Here is a 12056-nt window from a genome sequence, read left to right on the forward strand (position 1 = left end):
TACAACTAAGGATCTGAGGACGCGAAAATAGAAATCCCTAAAAGTAAAAGGGTTTTTTCCTTGGTCGTTCGTTTAACTTAAAACTGCCCTCAAAGTTGGTGCAAAATTACCCTCCAGTGCCACAAATAAGTGAAAAAACGCTTGGATTATTGTTCTTTTTAACTAGCATAGTGGCCCTCGCAAATACGAGGGCGTAGTTTTTAATGTGCACATTTGATGTCACCCTTCTTTTAACAAAATATCGACATCCAAGCTTGGTTATTTAGTCAAGTGCACATTAAATAAGTGAGATGTTCATCTGATTTTCTATTGACACGACAAGATTATTGGTAGGGCTTTTAAGCACTACAAATACTACAATTGGTTTAGCTGTGTGGTTTCAGCGTTTAAAAGCTTTAGGTAACTCTATATGTATCTATTTCTCTTCTTTTCTAAAATATCATGTTCTCAAATTTCAGAGAACAAATTCTCATCACGTGTCCAAATTAAACAAACTCATTGGCACTAAGCATTTGACCAAAGAATAAATACTATTTTTGGGTGCTTAGAAAATACGTAAACCAAAATAAGACTATGATGATTTAGTGGAATTGATTTGAGCTAGAGGCTATCGAATCAAGTGACTTGGATTTATCTACATTCACGGATATCTAAATTTGTTTTGTGTTTAGATAATATATATTTGTTTTGAAAAAATATTCTATGCATGAGCGCAACACCTGTCGCTATTGGCTTGAGCATTTTATGAAGTACAATGCGGGTTATAACATGTTGAATCTGTTCACATGAGCTATTTACGTGATTAACTTGCTTTATATCTTTTAAATGTCATCTACTAATTACAATTCAATTGCTTAAATAATTCAAGTAAGGTGGGTTAATCCGAGTTCTTTCTGTGTCCATCTAGAACTCATCTATATTTGAAGCGGGCTCTTCTTTAACATGTATTAGTCACTGATTTTATACATGCAAATAGATATAACATAGTTACTTTACCCTACAATACATAACTAATGATCTATGCTCGGTGACTTAGAACTACAGTTAAATCGTGTAGCCACAACTTTAAGTTACAACTGTTCAAATATAATCATACTAAGCTGAAATCAGAAAGTGATGATGATCAGCTCTGGAAATTTCTCTTAGAATTTAGAGGACAGGCCTATTCTGGCTTCCCATATATATTATCAACTTTGGATTTCTTTTATTTTTGTTACCGATCAGTTTTCACTCAGCTTCATATACAACCAGCACGGGCCACGTTCGGCCGTGTTATGTAATTATATAACATCTATTTAACCCTACATGTAACATTTTTAATTAGATAGATTATACGCTAAATCGCACTACATATTTTAGGGTGTAGTATTTAGCAGATTCACTGAAAAACTGTACTAATGGACAAAAGTCACGGGGATTCAAATAATTAATTTCAATTTAAATAACTTTTTACAAAAATTTCAAATTTATTCCACAAATCTTGGGCAGTTTCTTAGCATTTATTTTAGTAAAGCGTATTTACCAGTGCCGTTAACGCAAGTTACGTCCAAGATTAGTGTGGTCGTCTTATACTTGCATGTAGGATGTCGGTGACACACGGGCCACCGGCATGGCGAGATGGCTCTCTATTTTTCACTCATATTTCACCGTGTATTGTTGGTGCATCCGGATGAGGGACGTTTTCTCGGATGATATTTTGAATTTTTGCCAAAACCGTTTTTACCGGTAACCACCAGAAAACTGCAATACCGGACAATATCGGTATTCAAACAATTAGCTCAAATTTCAAATAATTTTGAACAAATTCAAAATTTTATCTGACAAATCTCGAACCGTATATTACCGTTTTTACCGACGTCCACCGGTATTTTTTTCGTGGCAAGAAGAAAAAACCTACCCTGAAATATCTTAACATGCACATATTCTATGATTTGTCATCAAGACATACGCACCAGATAGTCTTGCCTGTCATGGATACTAGATTTAGATGTGCGCCTTGGCGCACGATCCCGTGAAGTTCGAACAGATCCACATTTAAATAGAAATGCATTTTAGAGGATTTAGAAAACAAAATTAATAGAGTGATATTATAACTAAACACACAAATTTGGAAAAGAACAGAAATGTTTATACACAATCAAGAAAATAGCTAAATATACTACAATAACTAACATTCTGTATTTCCTTTTGACAATAATAGAAGGTACAAAAGTTATAACATCTAAATAATCTCGTTGCAGTTCGATCTTTAGAGGCCACAACGCATCGAAAACATAAATCTAATGTAGGTGCACCACCAAATGCTAACACCACTGCCATCACCAAATGGAGGACCTTGGCCCTGCACCGCCATGGAAGACCTCTACACTGGGAGCAAACCCAACAACGTTTCTCTGGCCTTTTACCCAGTAAGTAACGGTATTACTCCCCTTCCCAAGCCACTGTAGGAAATAAAGGGTATCTTCATCTTCATTGAGCACACAAGGAGAGTGAGGTACAATCATATAATGCACAGGAGAGCCCCTCAAGAACCTTTTTTTAAGCATATAAGCATGCAGCAATATCTCATCTAATCAATCTTATATTATGAAAATGAATAAAAGAGATTAAAGATCAAATGTGAAGAAAAATCACGAAATCTTGTACCTCAAAACATGATAGTGCCCTTAGTTTTATGTGCGCTGTGATTCTTCCATTTGCGATCTGCCCAAAACATTTTTACCTCAAACCGTAGGCCAGCAATCAAAAGCGTCCGACCAGCCAGGCACTATATGCACCAAGAAGAGGGGAAGAGGATAGAGGCAGCAGCGTGCAGACGGGAATGGAGACAGCGGAGCTCTGTAGCTGCTGCACGCAATGAAGTTAGACAGCGACTAACCTCACCACAACGCCCTTGTACGTATGAGCGAAGACCGTCTACTTGTTACTTTCTATCATTATATATGAACTAATGAGGGAAGTATACTAATGACTAAACTGCAGAACTTGCAAAGTAATTATAAAAGAAAAATCTCAATTTAGCTAAAAATCCATGTATATCTCATATCTTATCATATACACAAGCAAAGATAAAACTAAAATAATGCTTGACGCCACCCATACAAATTTAAGGAGAATACAGGAAAATAGCTACCATTGCACATATGGTGCGGCACATATGCCTAATAACTTTCATAACACACGATGTATATGCTCCTTAGGAACCTATAAATATCTGGAGGTAGGGGAGATAATTTAGCCACTGGTTAATTATTTCTTCTACTTCCTCCAGACCCTCAAGGCCTCAAGCAATTTGCCAGAATCATTGCGTGCTTTATTCCATAAACAAAGTGCACCCTCAGCGAAAGGAACAAACAACACTAAAATCAAGTAAGGCAACACGCAGAGGGAAAAATAGCGGATGGCAGATTTCTCATGACCTTACTATTTGCATACAGACCCCAAAAGATGCTCATAAAAATATTAGCAACTATACACCTTGAAATATTTGTACAAGGATTAGAGAGAGAAGCAGAGAGAGGGCAGAGAGAGTGGGAGAGAGAGGACCTACATGTATGATCTTTGGTTGCTTCTCTTGTATGAGCAAAATACTGCATTCAATTGTTGGATTGCATGGACAACCAAAATATTGTTCTTTTATGAATTCATCACGTGAGGGGAAAATATGCTGCAGTTTAACACAACCAATTAGCATTCTGGAACTAAATCTGTACTAAAAAGGCATAATTCGAGCAATTTTACTTTTCTTCTTTTTGCAGCAAGTACACAATATCATCAGTCATCACTCGGTAATTTATTCAGCCCCAATATCCATCATAGAGAGGAAAATCAAATTTACATGTACAATGGGAGAATTCATCTGATGTATGTGTAGATTAATTAAGCTAGCTACATAGTTTAATAATTTCGAATGTATGAGATATGTCTAAACATAAATAACAATATTCATAATAATGCAGAGGTGGTTACAGGCTACCGTCTTGACATTTCCGCTTCCAGGGAGCAAATTCTTGCAGCCAATGATGGTACTGCGACTATATCTCAAGCCGTCATCTCTCTGTAGTCTGTACTGAAGTGACCAGCTCCTTAAAAGAATAACATGCTTAAGTTTTAAAGCAACAAAGCGAAAGCATGCAGAGGAATGAAAGAAGTACCATTCAAGATAGCTCACCTCAATGTACATTTTTGTCTACTATTTCAAGATGATAACAATATGCTATTTCTCTCACATGGCACAAATGCAGCATATTCAGAATTCAGTCCAAACAATTCGCTACTCTTCATCTACAAAGGCAGAAAAAACTGTGGCATTATCAATACAGATAATAAGAATCTAGAACAATACACCACACAAACACATCAGGCAGGGCATCAGTTATTCTACATAGCAAAGGGAAAAGTATATTGCAAGGAAGGTTTCATGTATGGTTCCCGCCATTGAACCACCAGCTATATACATACAATATGTGACATTCTTAGCCAGGGAAGCATAGTTAAAAAACTATACATGGAAACGGTAAATCCTGAGTAAAGCTACAACCTTAAATTGATGGGACCAATCTCCTTCACCAGCAAGTCTAACAAAAGCTGATTTCCTGGGCCATTTCTCTAGCCATCTTGGAGGAAGATCATGAATTAGTATCTAAAAAAAAGCAAAGATACTAACAAACTGCTTTTATGTACTAAGTTGATAAAGCATGAGTAGGATAGATGGGAGTGAGAGAGACTCAGGTGTATTCTGGAAACTCAAGTTCATTGTTGTTGTAACTATTTTAAAGCCATAAAAAAGGCAAATACATGCTTGAGCAAAAAAATGATCAGTAGGTTGGTTTACAGCTGTCTTAATTTGAGTCATGCTTCATTTGAGTCATATGTTCTCTTCAAATATATCTTAATTTAGAGCATCTTAAATTTAAATCAAAAAATTATTGAAATAACTTGTTTCAGTAAAAAAAATATACGTAGAAATGTAACAACAAAAGCTCTAGCAAATAGGCTTGAGGTACAAAAGAGCTTTAGATATTGAAAATACAACCAGCTGTCAATTACATGTGTCCAAGCACCAAGTACCTTCGAAAAGAACCATAGCTTTGCTTCATACAGTCACTTCAAGAAGCAGTTAACCAGCTGTCTACTAAACTGTCCATTAAACACATAATGTTAGCTGCAGCTGGTATAATCTACCAAAGTAACTAAGAGAAATAGAAACCGCAAGAACTGAAACCAATTATAGTGTAACATGCCAATGGAAGTAAACTCATTACCTAAAGCTGAATGGGGCATTGCAAGGCGTCATAATCATCAAATTTCTTTAGGAGCTACTTGCTTGCTAGAGGTGATTCCCTCGAGGATTGTAGAGACTTCTCTTCCTTCTTGTCATGACGAGAGAAAGGTGAAACAGGGCATGGCCAGACGTGTACTATGTGCTTGTCCAACAACTCTTGCGTTTTCTCCAGTTGAGCTGGCACTGCCTTGTTCTCATAGTTAAAATCCATTCTGAAACAACATTGAGCTAAAATAAGTAATATCATTTGATGTTTCGCTGAACTATTGCACAAAAGATTGCATCTAGATATGTAAAGCAAGCTTCAGGTCTGATTCCGGCAGAAGCTAAAAAAGCAATACTTGTAAATTAAAAGGAACAAATAATCCATGTCTAATCCCATAAAGCATCAAGAGAACATGGAATGGACATAAAATAGAACCTAGCAACCCAAGGTGAGTTGTTTTGGTGTCCATCCTAAAACTGGAAGATTTAGTAGAAGACAAATTAGCTAAACTGGGATCACCATAGCGGAAACAGAAGAAACCAAACTCTAGAGATCACAAAAATTCAGTAGCACATGCTTGCTATGCTGAGGAGGAAAGACATCTAAAATATCTACCTTGTGCAGATAAACGCAGCAATAGTAAATGATACAAATAAGCAAAGTTTGCATAATTTGATTGCAGTACCACCACATGCTACTCTCCGGTGGATTTCTGTGCATAATTTGATTTCTGGGCCGTAAGTTTGTATCCAAACTAACCCATAAATTTGTAGTGCCATCCAGAAAATTACAAAAAAAAAAAAAATCTTACAAATGGCTAAGAGAACAGCATGCAATGGGTGTCGCACATAGCGGAGAATGGAACCCCAGCTATGTAGACCTGACACTCTTAAATAACTGATCCTTTCTTTAACTGCAAATAAGGAATCCTTGTACTACCTCATAGGAGACACCTGAGGTCATATACGCAATAAATTAACTTTTACCGATACTAATGCAGAAACCCGTGGGAAAAGGATATCACTCATTGCATAATTACTCCTGTAGTAGGCTAGCACATGGGTCAATGACAAATCGAAAAGATTTTTTAGGACAAAAATGGTGAACACACAATAGATGCTCTACCCAGGAAAACAAACCAAAAGCAATGCCAAATACAAAAATATTTGCGTGGTCCAAACCGTGTAAATTTTAAAATTTTAACTCTCATTTTCTATCATTTGGTGAAGGTTACTCTTCACAACAACGCACTTTTGGAATGAGATGGAGGAATCCAATACAACTATAGAAATAGTAAATACAATTCATGTGCACGTGGGCTTCACACATGGATGTCTTATGTACACATCTGAATTAAATGGGCATAATCTAAGCAGAAGAAAACTCCGCTTTGGCTATGCGGTGGCTCAGCGACGAAGCTCCGTCGCTGGTCAAGATGCAGTACCTTTGTGAGTACCAATCGTACCGATTCGTTCAGATATGAACAGCAGCGGCTTTCGACGGATCAGGAACAGCAAGAAGCGAAACTGGCCGATGTGCAACTAACTGGTATGCTGTTCTTCTCTGGACTGTTGATTATTAATTTATCCAGTATCTTATTGACAGCTCTGAAATCCTCTCTATCAATTATTGGCATGCTAAGATTTCTTTCCTGTGTTGGCCTAAATTAATTGAAGCTTCATTCTACTGGCATGAAGTCTGGCCCTAGTCATGATCTAGCTTTTCAGAGGTGCTGATTCTATCAGTGAAGCTCTGGATGAGAAGGGCCTACTCGGTGGCAAGCAGCCACAGCGAACAGGAAACTGCAGGAGCTGAACGAACATGTTTGATCAAGATGACGCGCCATCAGCTGGTATGTTCTTTTTTTCTTGAATTAATAAAACCGAACTCTTTTTTACATACATATTGGCATCACGAGTCCCATGGAATCCAGGAAAGATAATGTATAGTATATATGGAGCAAATACAAAAAGTACTTGAAAACTGAGAAATAATCATTCTCACAAATAGTGCAATTATAGTATCTTAGCATGAAGCTCTGGAGAGCTGCTACAGGGCTAAACCAAGTTGACCTTGATTTTGTCTTCCCCTGGATCCTTCCACTCGTTGGTACATCTAAAGGGCTTATACTCACACTTGCAAATTGTTCACTACTACCAGGCATATAGCTCTAGAAATGAGAAAGACGACCATTAAATATAGCTCAATAAGTGAGAAAGAAACCATATAGTTAGTGTCATGAGTCCCATGGAATTCTAGCCTTTTCTAGGGAACTCATCTCGTTTCAGGAATATCAATATGCCTTTGCCGCCCGATTGGTTTTTATTGGAAAAACATTTGTTAGTGTTGTTACCGATCCTTCATCTTATTTCATAGGGATATATTAACTTTTATATATGGAGCATAATAGTATAACTAATTAGAAGTGCCTACAAAATGAGTAATAAATTTTACGAAGACTCTAGAATGGTTATCTGGATATTATTTATATGCATCCTCGGAATTCCAAATGGTCATGCATTGTACGACGAACATTGGAAAAATTACGATATATGTTGTATGCAAACGTGATGGCTGGGGCTCAGAACTGGACTGCCCATAGAACAAATCAGATTACTGATCCACCATAAACTTAATTGAAGAACTAATATCTCGACAAAGGTGTATGTAACGACCTACAAATTAAAAAGCTCATATTGATCCAAAGCAGTGGGTAGGATGCAGAATCAGAAAAGAAAGATCATGTGAAGACAAATTACCTGACATAGCACCTGAAGATGAACACTCTGAAAAAGGATAACAAACAGAGCCAACTGATACGGCCGAACATGACTCAAATATTGCTGTTGAAAAGAACCTAAAATCACACTTTATAAAAGTTAGAGAACTAAATAATCAACCATCGCAAGCAGAGCAAAATAGGAAAAGTAGATTGCAAGAAAACCACTACTGTACTGATCATACAAATTTTCTTTTACACTAACACCAAATACACCTAAAGGATGAACAAAATATTACTCTATGCATGCATTAATCTGACAGAGATAAAAAAGACATGATACGTAAGCTAATATTCCCATATACCCTATAAAAATGGTGTCACTCAAGATTTTTTTATTTTGATGAAAATGGAGGGTAGGCTCGCAAAATAAACTAATTTTGACAGAGAAGTATTGTGATATTGCCTTGACTACAACAATGACTAAGAAACTGAATTCTCCACGATATGCAAAATGCAACCGTGACTAAGAAACTGAAATATGCCTGCCCGTGAGGGACCTCCAGCCAATGCTGGCCTACGTCGGTGCATGCTTCCCCCCTTTTTTTCCTGCCTTTTTTTAGATTCTTCTTTTCTGCCATAAGGCATGTCATATTCAAGAAAATTGCACTTCACTGGTTCAGATGCAAAATAAAGTAGCATCCCTCAAACCATACCTGAATATACCATGGCCCCAACCTCTCTCCTGAACACAGATCGGATGAATTGTGTTGCAAGTTGTTAAAACCATAAAGCATGCCAGTGTTAAGATGCAGGTTGTTCAAACTGTAAAAACAAATTCGCCCAAACCCAGCTTATATTTCTAATCCTAGCGTAAAAAATGTAAGTGTTTTCTGCACATAGAAATTACAGTGGAAAATACGTTATGCTGCTAGGTAATGATGTGTTATAAAAAACCAGACCCAGTGAGCATTAAAGTCTACAGAGCTTAAACTTTGAAGCACTGAAAATGAGAGGATGTAGGTAAATATTTGGATTCAAGTGCACTGCTAGTGGGCATACCATCAACCCCCATCCAGCCGGAATTGTGTATCCTGTCGCCAATGTTAAAAATTTGAGAAGTCTGTTGTATCCTGCGGAATTGTGTTTTCTGCAATTGTATAAGGGGGCCTTACCTTTGAACCGAACATCATTTAGGGTCTTTCTCAAAATGCAAGGCACAATGTTGGCCAACCGGACTGCCTTGTTTACTACCTACAAAAACATGAGGCAAAAATCAAGAGTAATGAATTTGAGTGTGATTATGTAGCAGAAACACATTTTTATTCACGGCTGGGAGAAAACTGGATGCCATGGTGTCGGCTACCTGGATGCGAACGTCATGGATTTGTACTCCTTTCATGTAACTGTATTACCATCCAAGTCACTACCTGCCTGGTAGCTGGTTCAGAACTGTTTCACACTCCACCCAGGACCAATTGCAGGAAGCTTATTTTGACAACCTACACACTGAAATAGGGTACCAACATTTTTGACAAATTACAAACATGAAAGAGTTTGTGCATTAGATAAATGTGTCCAATATTTGAGGGTAAATAATTAGTACCATATACCACGGAGAAGAATTACTCTAGTCAGTTTTTAGACCATCGACCCATGACCACCGCTAGCGACTCCATCTCTGCTCTTGTAACCTGAAACAAAGACCATGCACTACAGTTTATATCTAACCCAACATGTGCACCACAAAGACACACCACTTCAAACCTTATAAATAGGGATGCAAAATATAGAGAGCAAAAAAATTCTAAACCAATTGCAAAAGAATTGCTCCCATTGGATTATAAATTGCAGGATAAAGCAAAGTTAGTAAATAAACGCACAATATCACATGGATCAACCTCTCCTGCACCCTCGCAGGATTATTGTATAACACCTTCTAGGCAGAGATAAAATAGCATCTACATGATGATTAGTGGGAAAGAATTGAAACACAGTTAAAGAAGAGATGAGGAGGCAAATAAGGAAAAAAAGAGAGCATCACCTCATCTCCACGTCAGGAAAAAAAGGGAGCTCGGTTCCCTGCTGTTGCTGCTATGCACGAGGAAGACTATGAGACGAGGAGGCAGTCCACAGCCGAAGTGCCTTCATCCATGGCTGGAGGTTGCAGTTCACGGTCGGCTGTACACCTCAAGGCGCCGGGATCCGCCGTCCCCGCGCCGACCACCGGGATCCACCGTCCCCACGCCAACCGCCGGCTCCAGCTGCTGCTGAGGCAGTCCCGATGCGGAGGAAAAGGAGGATGGCTGGGCGAGACAGCAGCCCACCTTGTACAAGGCAACGGCGGCCTCCTCCTCTCGCGCTCGTCGAAGACCGAGCTCCGGGCGAGCAGCAGCGGCCTCCTCTTCTCGTGCTCGTCGGAGACCAAGCTCCCAGGTGAGGGACACCAGCGATTGGGTGAGGAGAATGGCGCTGAGATCGGGAGGACGACGACATACGGCGGCACCTCGTGCTCTGCTGAGCACCAGGGAGGAGGCAGGATAGAGGAGAGAGGGAGGAGAAGAACGTGGGGAGGGCAGGAGCGGGCGACTCGCGAGCGGATTGGCAGCCGGCGGCTAGGGTTTCCTAGCGTGGGATTCGCCTTTTATACCATCAGCGAAAGGTCGAAAGTACCCCTATCTACCCAGAGATATTTTGGACGGCCGGGGCGAGACCAACGCGACCCAGAAACAACCCACAGCGACTGATGCGTGGACCCGACCGACTGTAGGACCCAAATACAGCCAAACGCGGGTAGATATTTGCCATCGCATGGATTTCACTAGCGCCAAGGACTGACGAGGTAAAAGTCAAACGCGTGCTCTGCGCCAACCAGAAGCTGCTGTGCTGCCAGCAACGAGCGGTTTAGATCGATTTTGGGCTAGTCTGTGTAAAAATCGGACGGTGCACATTCTCAGAGCGCTGTGAAGCCCCCTATGGGGGGCATCGTTTATACCTTTAGATGCAACTTTAGGCTAGCGTATGCAGGAGTCCTTTTTTTTAACGGCCACATCAAGAGTTCTACTAACATACGGGAGGATCCATCAAATCAAACCGTTTGCATCTATCTTGACTTCATGTGTATGCTTATCATTAACTTTTGATTCCTTTTTGTTTTTGTTACCGAACAGTTTTTCTGTTAGCTTCATGTATGACCAGCCTGGTTGTATGACCTGTCACGTTCGCCTATGTTAGGTAATTACGTAACTTCTAATTATTTCTAGCCGTAAATTATTAATCTAAATGACTAAATAATTTAGATGATGTGAATTAACTTGGTGCCTCGAAAACACCCTTATTTTGCTTTTAGTATATAATAGATAGATTGCCCCTAATTCCGGTTCGGTACCCCGAACTATTCCATAACACAAGCCCCTGCTCGCATGCCCAGGGAACGGTGGAGTGTGGCCGGGATTCGTGTGACTACGGGAAAGGTTGGGCGTCGCTCGATCCGCGTGAGGCAGAGCACTGCTGGGTTGCAACAAAGGTGTGGATAGATCGATGCCGGGTCCATGCGATGCACAAACCTGCGGGGCGCTGTCCAGGGCTGGCCCTGAGGGGGGGCAGGCGGGGCGGCCGCCCCGGGCCCCAGAGACCAAGGGGCCCCAAATTCCAGCTAGCGACGACGGTAGAGGAATTCATGCGTGCGCCATTAGAGCAGATGGTTACTTCCTCTTCTCGTACAGTTGGGAGGACGACGACGAAGCGTTATTCTGAACTTGGGCCTTTTTCTTGTTTCCTTCTTAGTTTGGGCCTTCTTCCGTTAGTTAGCCCTTTTTTTTCCTTTGCTGGCTACCAACTTACCAAGCCTTTAGGTGCGATGGGGCCCCGACCGTGGTTGCAAGATATGAATCACAGAAATGTTTATCTTAACAACAGAAATGAATCCAGGAAATGCAAAGACGGTCAGCTCAGAAAAAGGAGAGAAAATGCAAACACATAGTCGAAGCCCATTTTCCTACTAAAAAAGTCGTATGCATTTCTTTTTTCATCATCAATTTCTATAATAATTGGCAAAGAAAGGATTG

The 12056-nt window shown here is 39.9% G+C and overlaps 1 long non-coding RNA gene across 13 annotated transcripts; it reads right to left on the reverse strand.

Annotated features, from left to right (window-relative positions):
* Positions 1-2106: 2106 nt before the first annotated feature.
* LOC124652174 lies at positions 2107-5289 on the reverse strand. Of its 13 annotated transcripts, none has more exons than XR_006987616.1 (6): positions 5071-5094; positions 4541-4616; positions 4172-4284; positions 3970-4085; positions 3551-3667; positions 2107-2847 (listed from the first exon to the last, which is right to left on the reverse strand). It is a non-coding gene; the product is annotated as an uncharacterized LOC124652174 (long non-coding RNA). The 13 variants fall into 13 exon arrangements; XR_006987618.1 differs by having other exon boundaries at positions 4172-4302; XR_006987623.1 differs by lacking the exons at positions 4541-4616; positions 5071-5094 and adding an exon at positions 5265-5289.
* Positions 5290-12056: the final 6767 nt, after the last annotated feature.

The sequence above is a fragment of the Lolium rigidum genome, chromosome 5, assembly GCF_022539505.1.
Source record: "Lolium rigidum isolate FL_2022 chromosome 5, APGP_CSIRO_Lrig_0.1, whole genome shotgun sequence".
Lineage (NCBI taxonomy): Eukaryota > Viridiplantae > Streptophyta > Magnoliopsida > Poales > Poaceae > Lolium > Lolium rigidum.